The sequence below is a fragment of the Podarcis melisellensis genome (genome assembly GCF_964234715.1).
Source record: "Podarcis melisellensis genome assembly, chromosome: 17".
Classification (NCBI taxonomy): domain Eukaryota; kingdom Metazoa; phylum Chordata; class Lepidosauria; order Squamata; family Lacertidae; genus Podarcis; species Podarcis melisellensis.
In genome coordinates, this window is record NC_138534.1 from 23480820 (window position 1) to 23498593 (window position 17774).

A 17774-nucleotide genomic window follows, 5' to 3' on the forward strand; every position below is an offset into this window, starting at 1 on the left:
GAACAACCCATGGCTTGTTTGGAGAAAACAAATCACAAGTCCAGGTTCTGGTGACCTGAGAAGTCAGGCCCTGGATTGTTTCGTCCACAACCCAACAGGAGAGAGAGAGATGCGCCAAAGGAGCTGCATACTTCTGGTTTCAAATAAACTATGGTTTACATAAGAACTATGATTTAATGGGATATGAGCACCAGGCATCTGAATGTGGAGATGTTTCTGGAATGGCAAGCGCCAGCACTGGAGAATGGATTTTGTTAGAACCATGGCAGGAAGAGAAATAATTCAACCTTCCTTACCCACCTCCCACCCCATGGCTCCAAGGCTGCCCAGTCTTCCCTTACACTGCTAATTACGCAAGAAAAGCATGCATATTAATTGCATTCAGGAAAACCTTGCATCTAGTTTGGGCCTATCTAGAGGTTTCAGGCCAAGTATGACCCCTTGTATTTGCCACTCCCAACAGCCATCCGAGAGATACTTGTGGCTGTGACAAAGGGAGCTGTTGGCAGTCTGAGAAAAGGACAGGACAATCTCTCAAAGTTACCCTCCACTAAAATATGTTTCCAACTGATATCTAGAGACAGCCCAGCAACAGACTAACTGGTCCAAATTAAAATTTAAGGGCAATAAATAAATAACAAGAATCCAGTATAATAAATCAACTATAGATTTCAAATTTCCAACTACTATATCAGGCATGATGAAGACTGCATACTCACTACATACTAAATTTATAAAGTAACCAAAAATATGTCAGTGCAACTCCCCTTCCACTGTGTGAATTTAGAAATCAACAAACCAGTGAGCTTTCACCCAATTTTGTACTTTCTTTAAACAATGCGTTAAGCCACACTTCATCCAAGGTAGAAGGATGTTGTGGGGACCTGCTTATTTATAAAAGGAGGCAACTCAAATGCTAGGTAATTAAAAACACAAAGGAAATCTGTATTTAAGTTTGACCTAATTATAATGCAAAACAGAAAATTGTCAAAAGCTGCATTAAACACTATCTGCAGTCTCATCATGGGCAACACATTTAATGTCTTAATGTGCGCTCAAGCTTCATGATACAGATTTACTATGGAAGGTGTCAAATTTTACAGTCCAAGGATACAGCCCTGCATGTGTTCATTGCAAATTACCATACAAGCTTGGTTATTTTTTACTAGTGCACCTGAAGTAATCATGCTACCAGATTATCTTGACCAATTTCAGCCTGAGTTCAGGTCTGGTTATGAGGCTGAATCAGTCTTGGACATGGATGATCTTCATCAGGAGGAGGGCAGAAGGAGTGTTCTCAAAAGTGGCTTTTGATACAATTGAGAGGATGAATACTAAAGTTAGGAAGTCACTTTGGATCTTAATTCAGGGAGCAATGGGAGCTCATAATTATTTCAACTGCATTAGATTCCATCTGTTACCTTACTAAAAACAGTTCTACACTTAAACATAACTACATATATAAGCTGAACCCAAATAATTCACATTTAATGTCAATTCTCTATACTAGCCATCTGAACTGGTATAGGACTTTAGCAGGTTTTTATATATTAGCTCACCATGGTCTGTCAAAGGTCTGTGAATGCATTGGCCATTTTTTTCTTGCAGCCAGGTGCGATCCAGAGCATGCCAAGTTTTTGGCTTCTTGGCTGAAGCTAGACATGACTGTAGACCCATATGCTTAAACCTGGGAATCCCTTGATCATATATCAAGTAAAGGAAAGGTGTTCCAACTGAGAAAACCAAAAGGATGCACAGATTAGGGAGAAAGAGCCTGTTCCTTCCTAGCTCTCAAAATACTTAGGGCCAGTGCTGTTTTTCGAGAGAACGAGGTGCCAGAGCTCACCACAAACTTCTTCCTTGTTCTCTTAGAATGACAATGGCACCCAACCTGAAAGGTGCCAGAATTGAGCTCCGGTGAGTTCCAGCAAAGGTCCGTATAGTTAAAGCTATGGTTTTCCCAGTAGTGATGTATGGAAGTGAGAGCTGAACCATAAACCAGGCTGATTGCCAAAGAATTGATGCTTTTGAATTATGGTGCTGGAGGAGACTCTTGAGAGTCCCATGGACTGCATGAATATCAAACCTATCCATTCTGAAGGAAATCAGCCCTGAGTGCTCACTGGAAGAACAGATCCTGAAGCTGAGGCTCCAATACTTTGGCCACCTCATGAGAAGAGAAGACTCCCTGGAAAAGACCCTGATGTTGGGAAAGATTGAGGGCACACGGAGAAGGGATGACAGTGTTCTCGAAGCTACCAGCATGAGTTTGACCAAACTGCAGGAGACAGTGGAAGACAGGAGTGCCTGGCATGCTCTGGTCCATGGGGTCATGAAGAGTTGGACATGACTAAATGACTAAACAACAACAAGTTCCAGCAAAAAGCCATGCTTAGGACTTATTTTATTCCAAGTATTTTTAATTTAAACAGTGTCAAGCTTTAGAGAAGAGATTCCAGAAGTTCTCTCTCTCTCTCTCTCATTTTTATCTCCCATCATAAACCCTCCTGCTGGAAGTCCATTTGGCAGAAGCCACCAAGCATCTAACCACGCTTGTGTCAAGTCACTGTGTTGCTGCCCTTTTCAAAGCTGCAACCTCAAAAGAGTAACCTGGATCTTATGCCATTCACTGAAAACCAAAAGTGACCCTGGGGGGTTTGTTGTCTGTATTTGAAGCTCAATGGTTTTAAAACACTTCTGGCCACATCCCTTCTGCAGTTCCACCAACAGCTTCCACAGCGGCAGCTCATTCTCCTTATGCCATTTGCCAAGCTAGCCATTGTCAAAACTGTTCACTTTTCTACAGAGTGCTTTTAATTAAGTAAATAAAAGTGGCAATTAAATCAACATTATGTAATGTGTTTTTGATTTGTAATCTCATTTAAATTAATTAACTGACTCAGCCTTTGCTTAGTTTTTTAACTGCCCTACTTAAGGAGAAGCAGAGCAGTGGGAGTAAATTCAGTTTTCATATACATGAAAAGAAATTAATGGAACTACAAAAGCTTATTAGAATTCATACCCCACAAAGCAAACTTTTCAGTGTCGAGCGCCATTTATGGGGTTTGTTGAAGTGTTAATCCTTGCTTGTTAATTTTAAAATAGTATCTGTGCCACATTGTGTTGCTGGGTTATAATGGGATACATTTTGACTAAGATACGTTTTGTTTTTTTAAGATCATAAAAATAGCCTGGTAGGATTGGTCCACTCAGTCCAGTAACCTGTTCTTACACTAGCAAGCAGAATCTAAGATGATAACTCTTCTCTCACCATGGTTTCTTGCAACTGGTAAAACTCTGAACTTAAGGAAATTTATACATTTTTCTTGGGTCTGAAATAAACTTCAAATCTCATGTAACATTAGATGATCTCTTCTCTGACATGGGGCTTAAGGAAAGATTTACACAGATCTCCTGCTACATGTGAAAAGATGTGAAAGAATAAAGTTTGTTTGCAAAACTTGCTAGAATCCAAAGGAAAATGGGTGATTGATGTTTAATCTTGCCCATCTGAGAAATATCACATAGTTTCTACTATGGCCTGATCTATGGCCTCTTGGAAAGTAAGCAATCTTTTCTATTCGGGGATATAATGAATTTGTGACATGTTTTTTAGAAAAGGAGACCTGGAATGCTATCGTACTGAACGATTTAACTAGGAGAGAGGAAGTAAATGGCTAGAAACTCAAAGAGCACATAATTTTATCAGATATAGAATCGAGAAATGGAGCTGAACCAAAATAATGTCTGGAATTTAATTGCAAATTGTTCCATCCAAAACAAGTCCACACATATTGTTGGAAACAAGAATCTGGATTCAAAAGGGCACTTTCCCATACAAGAAGACCTCTGCACTCACAGAAGAACGGCATTACATCTTCTTATTTGGGCACCGGATCAGAAAAGCAAAATCTTATGCCCAAAACTTTCTGCCACCTGTGCATAAGAGTGAATTGCTAGAACCACTACATCATTAGAGGGCTTATTGTTACTTGTGTTGGTTGAGCAATTACGCCTTAATTCTTTGAGCTGGATCCAATGATCCATGAGTAGAAGATTCCAGGATCTAGTCTGGAGGCAAGTAAGGACACTGCCTTGCAGAAGCTAAGCAGGTCTAGGTCTGGTTAGTACCTGGGTGGGAATCATATGAATGCTGCCTTGGGTTCCATGATGACAGAAAGGAAGGGCAGAAGTGGAACAAATAATGTTAATAATTATGAATAAATAATGTAAAAATCAAATGCAGTAGTACCTTGGTTCTCAAACGGCTTGGTACTCAAACAACCTGGAACCCAAACACTGCAAACCCGGAAGTAAGTGGTCCAGTTTGCGAACTTTTTTTGGAAGCCAAACACATTCCGTTTTGAATGCCACACTTCCATTTTGAGTGTTACGCTGAGGTCTGTCTGCTTTTGCTATTTATTTTGTGTTTTTGTTTTTGCAACTCTTTTGTTTTTGCGACTGCGTGGAACCTAGTTCAGCTACTGGTTGATTGATTGTGTGACTGCTTTACATTGATTATTGCTTTCATTTTATGGATCAATGGTCTCGTTACATAGTAAACATGTTAAACTGCTGTTTTAGGGGTTGTCTTTAAAAGTCTGGAATGGATTAAACCACTTTGCATTACTTTCTATGGGAAAGCGCGCCTTGCTATTGGAACGCTTTGGTTTTGGAACAAGACTTCCAGAACGGATTAAGTTTGAGAACCAAGGTACCACTGTAGCATTACTGCTTGCGGAAGCATTTGTTCTATGCTGCAATAGGTAAGTTTCTTGGATTCTCACTACATCCCATTCCTTTCCTGAACACAGGGACACAAGACAAATCAGCCCAGTTGGCCACTTAGTTCAATTCTGGCTGCACTGACTGACAGATTCCAGGGATTCAACTAGGGGACGTTCACAGCCCTACCTTGAGATGCTTCCAATCCCCTTTTACACCATGCCATTCAACATGGAAAAATCAGGGGTGGAGAAGGTGGGGGAACAAGCAGGGCCCCAGTGTTGCACTTTGGGTGCTATTTAGGAACTGCTGAGCAGAGCTTAAGTGCCCCACAGTAGATGAAGTTGCAGTCCCAAGCACACTGACTGTGAGTGTGATGGGGAACCTTTGGCCCTTCATTGGGCAACAAGTCCCATCATGCCTGGACATTGGCCATGCTGGCTGGGGCTGATGGCAGCTTGATTTCAATATCACCTGGAGGACCACAGATTCCCTTATCTATAATAAGGTATCAGCCCTATTGTACTTAGTAGGGTCTGCTTCTGAGTAATGCATGTTTACAATCGCACTGCAGTTCTGTGAACCGCCCTGAGTCCTCCGGGTACAGGGTTTCCCCAGCCACTCTGGGTGGCTCCCAACAGAACACTAAAAACAGAATAAAACATTAAAAACTTCCCTAACCAGGGCTGCCTTCAGATGTCTTTTAAATGTCAGATAGTTGTTTATTTCCTTGATATCTGATGGGGGGCTGTACCACAGGTCGGGTGCTGCCACCGAGAAGGCCCTCTGCCTGGTTCCCTGAAACCTCACTTATCGCAGGGAGAGAACTACCAGAAGGCCCTCGGAGCTGGACCTCAGTGTCTAGGCTGAATGATGGGGGTGGAGACGCTCCTTCAGCTATACTGGGCTGAGTCCATTTACGGCTTTCAAGGTCAGCACCAACACTTTGAATTGTGCTCGGGAACGCACTGAGAGCCAATATAGGTCTTTCAAGACCCATGTCATGTGGTCTCGGCAGCTGCTCCCAGTCACCAGTCTAGCTGCCGCATTCTGGATTAATTGTAGTTTCCATGTCACCTTCAAATGTAGCCCCACGTAGAGCGCATTGCAGTAATCCTAGCAGGAGATAAATAGAGCATGCACCATTCTGGCGAGACACCTTCTGTACCAGTGAGTTATGACCACTCCCCTAAGTTTCTCTGACCCTTTCAGAGGGAGCAGATTTCAGGGTGCAAATGGCACCTCAGAGCAGAGGAGAGAGACAAGGGAGCCCTGTTGAACAAGCGGCTCATGTACATGCAAACTCCAGATCCATGCCTTTCTTTATAACAATTAAGTATGTTTTCTTGCAACAGTCTGTACCCCGCCAGAAAGGAAGTGAAATTATGCATAGGAAATTGTATTTTATACCAAAGGACCTTTGTAAAAGATCTGCAAAAATCCATTTACTTTAGCTGTATTAGTCTGATGCAACAAAAACCACAAGTCTTGTGGTAGCACTACCAAGTATTGTTTGGGGACTAAACTTGACACATATGGGTCTACTCAGAAGTAAGCCCTATTCAATTCAATGGGACAGACTCCCCTCTGGCACTGGGGGAATGGCTGGTGGGGAGAATTCTGAAAGCAAAAGAGACTGCGGGGTCTGGAAGGGGAGGACACAAGTTCAACTCCCAACCCCCCCCCCCCATATGCACTTTTTAGCATTAAAAGCAAGCCCATGCTTAATATGTGTGTAGTTTTGGCCTTTAGTCTACAAAGGCATGTGTCACAATACATTTTCACATTGCCACGAGCTTTTTCCGTGGTTATCTTTTTCAAATAATAATTGAAAGTATTTTGCAATGTCGCCATGTATTGCAAATGAGTTAAACTTCTATCGCTAAAAGATTGCATGTATGGAATATAGTTGATAGGTAAATGGTGAGACACAGTTCCCCCACCCTCAGTGTCAGCTTACTCCTTTAGTTTGTAGCTCTTTTATATGTCTCTTCACACCCATAGTTCAGATTAATGTACTTTGGGTGGTGGGGGACAACAAGTGGACTATATTGGATTTTTAAGAACAAAACAAAAATATATTCACTAGATAATTGCGTTAGTGAAGTTGTTCGGTTGATCTGATGGCACCCCACACGGGGTTTTCTCTACCTTTTTGTAGAAATTGTAATACATTGTGCTAGATGCTAAATGGTTTTTCATTATATTTTATTGCTTCTTTTAATTCTCATATTGTATTACAATTTGAATTGTAATGAAAAATCTGCATCTTCCTAAACGAGAATTCAGATCGTGGCCTCAGTTTCATTTTGCCTCACACTGCTTTCTTCCCTTAACACATTATATATTATATATACATTATATATTAATTCCTTTCTTTATTGTCCCTATTATGAAAGGCACAGGATCCCACATATGGATTCTCAAATACCTGACCAAATGAATTTTAGTAGTGATTTGTTACGAATATTTCAAATTGTTAATATTTTGTTTCATGTTTGTTGTGAACTGCCTTCAGTTCTTTGGTTAAATAAATACATAAATACAAGATGACCCCACAACAATTTAAAATCTAAGCTGCTTAGGATAGCAACCCTCTCTCATTTCTTTCTTTTTCTCCATGGCATTACTTCCTGTTTCCTGAAACTGCTTTCGACCTTAGCATAACCTTATTTCCTTTGGATAGACAAGTACAGAAACTGCTTGTAGAAAAAGGGTGGCAATGTTACTAGATCTTTATGCAACAGGAGAGACAGGAGAAGATGTGCCAAGAGGCTTCAAAATCAAGATAAAAAGAGGGGTCACATAGATATCTGTGTTGTTTTCACACTTTCCACTTGACATCTGCACGTATGGTGTGGTAAAATCCTCTTTTCAATTTAGCAGACTGAGACAGGTGGCCAACCTATACCAGGCTATACTGTCGGGCCAACTGCAAGGTTCTTGTGTTGATATACAAAGCTCTGAACAACATGGGTCCGGAATATCTTTGTTGGTTCAAGGGGGAAAAGTGGTATAAAAAGAGAATTCTCTGGATACCAAGATCCAGGTTGGGGGCAAGTACTCTTTGGTGAGAAAAAACAAGCAGAGATTTTAAAGTCACAAAATACACAGCAATGAAAGCATGTAGATATAAGCTGTAAAACCTTAAAACGTGCCTTTTAAAATTCCTTCCAAAATTTCCCACTTCCCCTAGCATAGAAAAAAAGACCACAAGTTTGGTTAAGTTAAAAATACACATTATGAACCACCCTGCAGTTTACTTACAAACTCTCTAAAGGTCAGATTCATGTGTTTTCCCATACATCAGTCAGAAAAGTTGCACAGGCAATAATCCTTAGCTTAGTTACAAGGTAAAAAGTCCTTAGATTATGTGGGAGATTGCAGTCAAACATAACTACGCACAACTGCTAGTTCATGCATGAAGGGTTGTATTGCTAAATGGACTCAGTTAGGCCATGCCCCCTCACCAAGTATGAGTAAAGTATGAGTAAAATTCTTCTGGCTCTCACCTGAAAAACATCCCCTCATGCTGCCACCAGTAGGGTTTTGAATTCCTGGTGAACTCTAGAAAGGGCATCTCTTTGATGTGCAAAAAAGAATAATGCAAAGAATTGCTGGTTCCAGCAAGACAGAACCCATCATAGTTGAGCTTTTTCCTTTAAAGTCCCTTCAAGCTTACCACACAGCACTTTGTATGCAATTATAATAAACCAAAGGGAGTTTGTTAAATATGGCAAGGACAGCTGGATTGGGGGAGGAAGAAACGGAATAATTGCATGGCAAAAACAAAATAGCCATACAGTCTTCCTAGCCTACGTGGGAAACCTGGTCTAAAGATGCAATTACTTTTGAATTCACTTGTGTATATTTGGGAATATGTTATTGCTACCCTCTAATGTGTCATCTTATAAAGTTGGGGTCTCTTTTTCATGGAATATACTAGAATACTGACACTGGAGTGTGGCCCAGCTTTTTTCCCCCTTCAAAAACTCTCCCATCCCACCTACTAGATTTTGCTCCTCTCCACTGAGGCAAAATACAAAAGGAGAAATTAAAAAGCTGTTTTTTCTCATGTGGTTCTAAGTATCAGCTAGCAGAAGAAATATAAGAATAAGATAGTCACTGGTTCATAGGGCAAGATTACTGTACATTTAAGAACATAAAAACAGCCCTGCTCAATCAGACCATGATATCTTCCAGGCCAGCATTTTGTTCTCACAGGGGCCAACTAAATGCCTATGGGAAGCCCACAAACAAGACCTAAGTACAACACTTTTCTACATGGGGCTACCTTTGAAGGTGACCTGGAAACGGCAATTAACCCAGAATGCGTCAGCTAGACTGGTGACTGGGAGTGGCCGCCGGGACCACATAACACCAGTCCTGAGAGATCTCCACTGGCTCCCAGTACGTTTATGAGCACAATTCAAAGTGTTGGTGTTGACCTTTAAAGCCCTAAATGGCCTTGGTCCTGTATACCTGAAGGAGCGTCTCCACCCCTATTGTTCTGCCCGGACACTGAGATCCAGCACCGAGGGCCTTCTGGCGGTTCCCACATTGTGAGAAGTGAGGTTACAGGGAACCAGACAGAGGGCCTTCTCAGTAGTGGTGCCTGCCCTGTGGAACGCCCTCCCTTCAGATGTGAAGGAAATAAGCAGCTATCTTCTCTTTAAAAGACATCTGAAGGCAGCCCTGTTTAGGGAAGTTTTTAATATTTAATGCTGTATTGTTTTTAACACTTGATTGGAAGCCGCCCAGAGTGGCTGGAGAATTATTATTATTATTATTATTATTATTATTATTATTATTATTATTCTCCAGTGTGGAAGGGCCATAGCTCATTGGTAGAGCTTTGCATGCAGAAGATCCCAAATTCAATCCCTGGAATCTCCAGGTAGGGCTTGGAGACAACCCTTTCTGAAACCCCAGAAAGCCACTGATGGTCAGCATGGACAATACTAAGCCAGCTGAACCTGATGGTCTGACTCTGTAGCTTCCTATGTTCCTATGACTACCAGCAACTAAGATACAGAGGCGTATGTGTCTGAAACTGGATTTAGTAGTCCTCTTACCTGTAATTCTGCCACACCTTTTTTTATGGCAGAATTCATACCAGGTGACAGTTCGGCTTCAGTTACAAGTCTTCACATCCCCTCCCTTATGACACATGCATTCTACTTCTAATTCATCCTGTTCTCACAGAAGGAATCTCAGGCTTTTGCTTCCTTTCACAGCGGCTGCATATTTGTTGTCCTGAGACAGACTTCTTTCTGCCTCCCTAAACTTCTTCACCAACCTGGGGCTACTGCTCAGTTTGCTGGAACAGTCACTGATATGCAGGCTAGGAACCCAGGGCAGTTGTACTTCCAGCAGTCTTTCAAACACTGCATGATCTGATCCAAGTAGAATCTCTCTTGCTGAAAGTTACTGATATCAACTGAGATGAATTATGTGAGATAATAGGGAAACACATGTGAAACAATAGCCTCTTGTGTTTATTAACCAGGGGTGGGGAATGGAAGGTAGGCCAATTTGACAGATGTAGGGCCTGACGACATGTGACATCAGGTGATTAAAATGTAAACCCTTCCTTCCTGTTTTGCTGTCTTAGCTTTAACTTAAGCCACAGCTGCAAAGGAAGAATTGGGACTGTACTCTTAAGTGTGGTCCCAGCTCATCCCTTCTGGCTTGAATTGGGTGCTTTTTGAATCTGTCATCTTCTTTTGTCACCCACTGTTATAAAATTAAGGTGTGCACACATAGGAGACACACACTCCGCAGGAAACCAATCCTTTGCCCTTCAAAATTTAGGAAATATTCCCTGTGAAAATTACACTTTATACTAGCACACAGTACAATCCCCCAAGCCATCTTGGCTCTCCTAATGACTCTAAATATTTCCTCTGCAGAAGGAAATATCTTGGAGAAACCTTTCCTAATAGTTCTTTCACTTAAATCCTTTAAATCCTGTCTTAAGGGCGTATTTTTGGTATGAATCTGGTATGCTAGTGACCTGGATTCAAGAACTAAAGTATTTACCATCTCAAAATAATGGCCAGACTGCCCAGGTAATGTGATCAGTGACCATTCTCTGGTATCTTGTCAGCCTGGAAGCAAGCCACACTCTCAAATTTCTGTTGTAGACCGCCTCTTTCTGTGATGTATGTATGATGCTTTTGGGGTGGCCTTTGGCTAAGGGGCTGGGCAATTTCTGAAATCTTTAAAGGTTCTTGCACACCTTTGATCTGGGTTCTCACCCCTTTGCAAAGCGAGGAACTCTGTTGCAATCAAAAAATAAAGATCCTCCTTTCTTGCTCTGGATCCTGCCTCCATCTACAGTGAGGGGGGAAAGTATTTGATCCCCTGCTAAATTTGCCCATTTGCCCAATGATGAAGAAATGACCAGTCCATAATTTTAATGGTAGGTTTACGGTAGCTGTGAGAGACAGAATAACAACAGGAAAAATCCCAGAAACACAGAAGACAAAAGTCAGAGATTGATGTGCATTATAATGAGTGAAATAAGTATTGATCCCCTATCAACCAGCCAGATGTCAGGCTACCTGGTATCTTCACTGTATGTAACGAGCTGAGATTAGAAGCACCTGATGCAAGGGAGAGGTCTTACCTGTAATCCCAGCTCGTTACAGTACCTGTACAAAAGACACCTGTAGACAGAAGCAATCAATCCAGCAGATTCCAAAGTAGCCACCATGGCCAAGACCAAAGAGCTGTCCAAGGATGTCAGGGACAAGATTGTAGACCTGCACAAGGCTGGACTGGGCTACAAGACTATTGCCAAGCAGCTTGGTGAGAAGGTGACAACAGTTGGTGCAATAATTCACAAATGGAAGAAACACAAAATAACTGTCAATCTCCCTCGGTCTGTGGCTCCATGCAAGATCTCATCTTGAGGAGTTGCAATGATCATGAGAAAGGTGATGAAGCAGCCCAGAACTGCATGGGGGGGAACTTGTCAATGATCTTAGGGCAGCTGGGACCATAGTCACCATGAAAACAGTTGGTAACACACTACGCTGTGAAGGACTGAGATCTTGCAGAGCCTGCAAGGTCCCCTTGCTCAAGACAGCACATGTACAGGCCCGTCTGCAGTTTGTCAATGCACATCTGAATGACCCAGAGGCGAACTAGGTGAAAGTGGTCAAATGAGACCAAAATCGAGCTCTTTGACATCAACTCAACTCACCGTGTTTGGGGGAGGAGGAATGCTGCCTACAACCCCAAGAACACCATCCCCACCATCAAACATGGAGGGGGACATGTTATACCTCCCCCCTCACTGTATTCTTCTCTGCCTGACAATGGACTTTACCAATGTCTTACTTTACCAAGTCCTTAAACTGAAAAAGACGTGGCAAATCTTTAAAAAAATTTCCACCTCCTAGCCATTGACGTGACAGAGAGCCTCCCGGCGCCTTAAATAGAGATCCTGTATTTACAATTTTATTTTGAAAATGTAATGTTGGGTTTTGAGCATCAGCAGCTGGAAATCTGCTACAGGAAGAAAACAAACTAAGAAAATAATCCAGAAATTAAGGGGGGTAGGGAAGTAGATGAGAACAACAACTTTGACAGGTTGGTAGCTTAGAGCAATGTTTCTCAATCCAATGGGTGTGACACACAATAGAGATTCTTTTAGACACACCCCACAGGTGGAAGGAACAAAATACTCCAGACTTAAGAACCCTGGAGGGAGAAAAAGAAACTTCATTCCCGACATCGCACCCTGCCCTTATCCTCTATGATGAAGCCTCCCCTTGCTTCTTAATATGCTGCTTTAAAACTCTGCTGTGTGGTGGTGGGGACAGGGAAATCCCAGCAAAACCTCAATTCCGGGTCATTAAGAAGGAAATGTATTGGCTGCTATTATTGAACTGTAAGAAAGAACTGAAGATGGTCTAGCTGTACAATGTGAACAATGGAGAACTTGTGCAAAGCATTCCAGCAGTCTGCCCTGCTCTGGGAGCAGATCATGCATTCCCAACATGGAGAACATTTCCTCTCCTAATATGTTGCTATAGGCATCACAAGTTTTTGGGTGGCTATACAGTGGTACCTTGGTTCTCAAATGCTTTGGTACTCAAACAACTTGGAACCCAAACACTGCAAACCCAGAAGTAAGTGTTCCGCTTTGTGAACTTTTTTTTGGAAGCCGAACATGTTCCATTTTGAGTGTTACACTTCCGTTTTGAGTGTTACACTGAGGTCTGTCTGTTTTTTGCTATTTGTTTATCAATGGTCTCATTAGATAGTAAAATTCATGTTCAATTGCTGTTTTAGGGGTTGTTTTTAAAAGTCTGGAATGGATTAATCCATTTTGCATTACTTTCTACAGGAAAGCACGCCTTGCTTTTGGAACCCTTTGGTTTTGGAACAGACTTCCGGAACAGATTAACTTTGAGAACCAAGGTACCACCGTAATGAAGAATACGGTTCTGTGAAACTACAGGTGTTCATGGCCACTGGGACAAAGGCTAAAAATGTAAAGCTCTTTGTCTTTATCAATCTTACATTCTCTGGGAGCCTAGAGGCATCAGCAGCTTACTCTGAGCAAGATATGTTCATGTTGTCTTCAAACATCAGATTATCAGGCATGGAACTGAATATTCACATGTCCATATTTTGTAACATAAGAAGCATTTCAACACTAACAAAGCAGGTGCCTACTAGTTGTTTGTGAATGTGCACAGCAATGAGTTCTTGCAAAAAACCCACACACAAAAAACACTATTCTAGGCTGCATCAACAGAAGTATACTGTCCAGGTCAAGGGAAGTAAGACTACCATCCTATTCTGCCTTGGTTAGACCCCACCTGCAGTACTGTGTCCAATTCTGGGCACCACAATTTAAGAAGGTTTTTGACAAGCTGGAACGTGTGCAGAGGAGGGCAGCCAAAATAATCAAAGGTCTGGAAACCAAGCCTGATGAGAAACGGTTGAAGGAGCTGGGTATGTTCAGCCTGGAAAAGAGGATATGATGAAAGGATATGATAGCCCTCTTCAAATATCTCAAGGGCTGTCACATGGAAGAGGGAACAAACTTGTTTTCTACTGCTCTGGAGGGTAGGACTCAAACCAATGCCTTCAAGTTACAAGAAAGCATAGCTGTCAAGTGTCCATTATTTGAAGGGACAGTCCCTTATTCCAGCGCCATGTCCCGCTGCTGTCCCTTATTGATGGATGTCCCTTAAATGTCCCTTAAATGATGTCCCTTAAATTTCAAATGAAGCAGCTCCTCTCCCTCCCTCCCTGCCGGCCAGGGAAAAGGGAGGCTCCAACTGTGTTGCTTGGCTGTGTTGATCACCCAATAAGAAGTCTAAGAACGACTGGGGGGGTGGAGCTTGCATGCCTTGTGTGTGGCTAGTTAATGCAAGTTGAGGGGTTTTTTGAATGCTGGACGCCATTTTGTTGCACGTGCTGCTGCAAACTTTGCAGTGCAAAGCCAGGCCGGGGAGCCATCTTAAGTTGAGGCTGCATAGGCCTTGTGGTGCATGTGATTCAGATCCTATTCAGTTGAACCTCTGGTTACAAAGTTGGTTGGACAGTGTTCTCGAAGCTACCAGCATGAGTTTGCCCAGACTGCAGGAGGACAGGAAGACTGGAGTGCCTGGAACAGGTGAGGCTGCAGGTTCCTTATTTTGGCTGCTGGTCCCTTATTTTCAAGGCTGCTGGTCCCTTATTTTCAAATCTGTAAGTTGACAGCTATGCAAGAAAGGAGATTCTGACTAAAAATCAGGAAGCATTTTCTGACAGTAAAGAGCTGTTTGACAATGGAGCGGTGTCCTTCATGAGGTTGTGGACTCTCCTTCCTTGGAGGTTTTTAAACAGAGGTTGGATAGCCATCTGTCATGGATGCTTTAGCTGAGATTCCTGCATTGCAGGGGGTTGGGCTAGATGACAATTCTATGATATGCGGTGTATTGGTACTGGGGTATAATTGGGGTCAAGATCGCAACTCTCTCAATTCTCTTGGCTATGTAATTGCTGCAAAAATGATGGACCAGCCCCTCTTCGAACCCGTTCTTACTGTGCACACAAAAGGGGTTACCTAATGTGCGGAGCTATGAGGGCACATTACCACATGCAACTGCTGCCCCTCACAAGTGCTGCACTGTACCCCCTAAACCGGCTGTAGAGGAAATTCCACACAAAGTATTTCTAATCATTTTCCTGACAAACAAAAGCAACAATGTACAGCGAAATGAACATGCATGAAGAAGACAGAACCTAGCTTTAGCGGCAAAACATGCTATTTTCTAGGTCCTAGGTTCAAGTCCCATCCTTTAAAAGGGGAACATTTTAAGAGATGTGCTAGATTCCCAGGCAAGATAAGTCAGCTGTTGGGGGTCTATCAGAGAATACGGCGAATTTCTATCTTATGAATCACATTTTGTTGTATAATATGTCTTAACTCTGGAGCATTAGTAGCAATCTTCAGATAAATTTCCATTTGTTTGTTCAAAACACAATATTTACGGGAATAAAATGTAGAAACTAGGTGCAGAGATTTCGTCCAGCTGCCCCCACCACGTATGTAGAGACTATGGAAACACTTTTTGTTTCCTCCTGGAAAGAAGGATATTTGTCATGGCATTTCCCTCCCACCCTGTCAGTAAATCAAGTATCATCCTCATGTAAATATAAACACAGAGTGTCAGGGATCAAGAAATGAAGACAATAAAAACAGTAAGTGAAAGCCATGAAGCACATCCTCAGAGGAACCGTATATCAGCAAATGTAGTGTCCCTTTAGTCCATGGCTAGGTAAACTAAGGCCCGGGGGCCAGATCTGGCCCAATCGCCTTCTAAATCTAGCCTGTGGATGGTCTGGGAATCAGCGTGTTTTTACATGAGTAGAATGTGTCCTTTTATTTAAAATACAGTGGTACCTCAGGTTACATACGCTTCAGGTTACAGACTCCGCTAACCCAGAAATAGTGCTTCAGGTTAAGAACTTTGCTTCAGGATGAGAACAGAAATCGTGCTCTGGCGGCGCAACAGCAGCAGGAGGCCCCATTAGCTAAAGTGGTGCTTCAGGTTAAGAACAGTTTCAGGTTAAGAACAGACCTAAAGAACGAATTAAGTACTTAACCTGAGGTACCAGTGTACACCTCTAGGTTATTTGTGGGGCCTGCCTGGTGTTTTTACATGAGCAGAATGTGTGCTTTTATTCAAAATGCATCTCTGGGTTATTTGTGGGGCATAGGAATTCGTTCCATTTTTATTTCCAAAATATAGTCCAGACCCCCACAAGGTCTGAGGGACAGTGGACTGGCCCCCTGCTGAAAAAGTTCGCTGACCGCTGCTTTAGTGCATATGAAACCTACAATGTGGGATTGTCAAGCCGGCAAGTGTAATTTGAGGATGAATTCGCAGTAGCACTTTGGGGACTTTTCCCTTTTTATCCACGTAGGTGACATTTATTGTCCAGATTCAAGGTAACACATGCACAAACGGCTATTGTGAGAAACATTTCATAACTATTCTCATTGTTGGTAACATCAGGTGATACGAAATGCTTTTCAATGGCATTTAAGGATGGTGCTTCGTTCATACATGCAGGCAACCAGTTGATACGCTGGGCCTGGATCAATTGCTGTGAAAAGGAAGATCAAGGATACAGATCTTCATTTGTAGACTTACAAATCATCAAATGTTTCAATACAAATAGAAGCTATAAATATTGCAGCTGTTGTATAAGGGATTACTATTATGACAGGAATGCAGTTGAAATCAGTACGATTTTGGAATGCAGAAATAAAGTAAATCATCGAACCATCAATTCTAGCATGTGTGGGACCACCTAAATTATGTAATTGGGTATCTGAATGAATGATATTGGGAATTGTATTGCAATTTGGTACTGATATAATGAGGCCATTATTGGATTATTGTAATTGAAAACTAATACCAATTGTTATCAGAAAGAGAGAGCGAGAGAGAGAGAGAGAGAGATACTGAGATTTGGGGGGGGGACTGCTGTGAAAACAGCTCTGGCACCCCTCAGCTGGGCGCCATTGAGAGCAGGTCTACTGACAATGATACTGCTGCTTGTCCGCAAAAACCACGGTCAGTCTCCAAGCAGTCAGCAAGAGCCACGGAACAATGCATGCTGGTCACCCCAGTTGCACTGTGATGCAGAGAGCTAACAGCTGAGGCTTGCCCTTCCGGGGGTGCCTGCGCAGGGCGGGCCAGGATGACACAGGGGTGCATGCTCAGAGGCTGGAGGATGAAGGAGGTCATGGCCGGCTGCTGCCATGGCCACGTGCAATGTGGGGGGTCTGCACTGCATGGCTGTGACCACCAAGTACCTCTGCTTCAAAGGCTTTGCACTGTAAGTCAGCCACAAAGGAACAAGGGTATAAAACAACAGGATTTCAAGTTGCACCCCTGAGGAGTACATGTGCGCCTTGCTCCCCGTTAATGAACGAAGGCGCTGAATCTTCCCGTAAGATGTAGCCAGTGGCGGAGGAAGAGGAGTGTGGGGGGAGCGCACCACCCCTGGCAGCACGATCCCGGTAGGGTGCCATCATGGCTACCCCCCTGCGGGAGGCGCACACCAACCCTGCCCCCGCCTGCTCTCTGCCACTGGATGTAGCCTGGCATTTGGTCACATGATTTTGGTTTCAAGATGGCGCCTGCATTGGCGACTGAGACAATGAGTTCTGGCACTTTTTTTCCTGGGAAAAACACCACTGGGGGAAAGTATCACAGCTGTGTGCCTCTTGAACAACTAAAGTCCATGGATCCTTTTGCAGAGAGCAAGCCAATAAGCATGCCAACAGATTGTAACAACCAACCCATACGTTCTATTAACTGTGTTTGCCTTTAACACGTCTAAGAGACAGGGGAGGGGCTTTAAAAAGTGCTAGTACGAATTGGCAATTGCTTGTTCTCTAGCAGGCTCAACCACCTCAGCCAGAGATTAAATCTGGACGAAGATCACAAGGCACCGCACAAGAAGTCCACCCTAAATATTTCAAAATAATAAAACACATATGGTACTTTAAAACACAGATCTTCTTG

General features: G+C 42.7%; 1 protein-coding gene across 13 annotated transcripts in view; it reads right to left on the reverse strand.

Annotated features, from left to right (window-relative positions):
• The window catches only part of NFIB (nuclear factor I B), a 278673-nt gene that overhangs the window by 88340 nt on the left and 172559 nt on the right, over positions 1–17774 (reverse strand). The window lies entirely within an intron of this gene.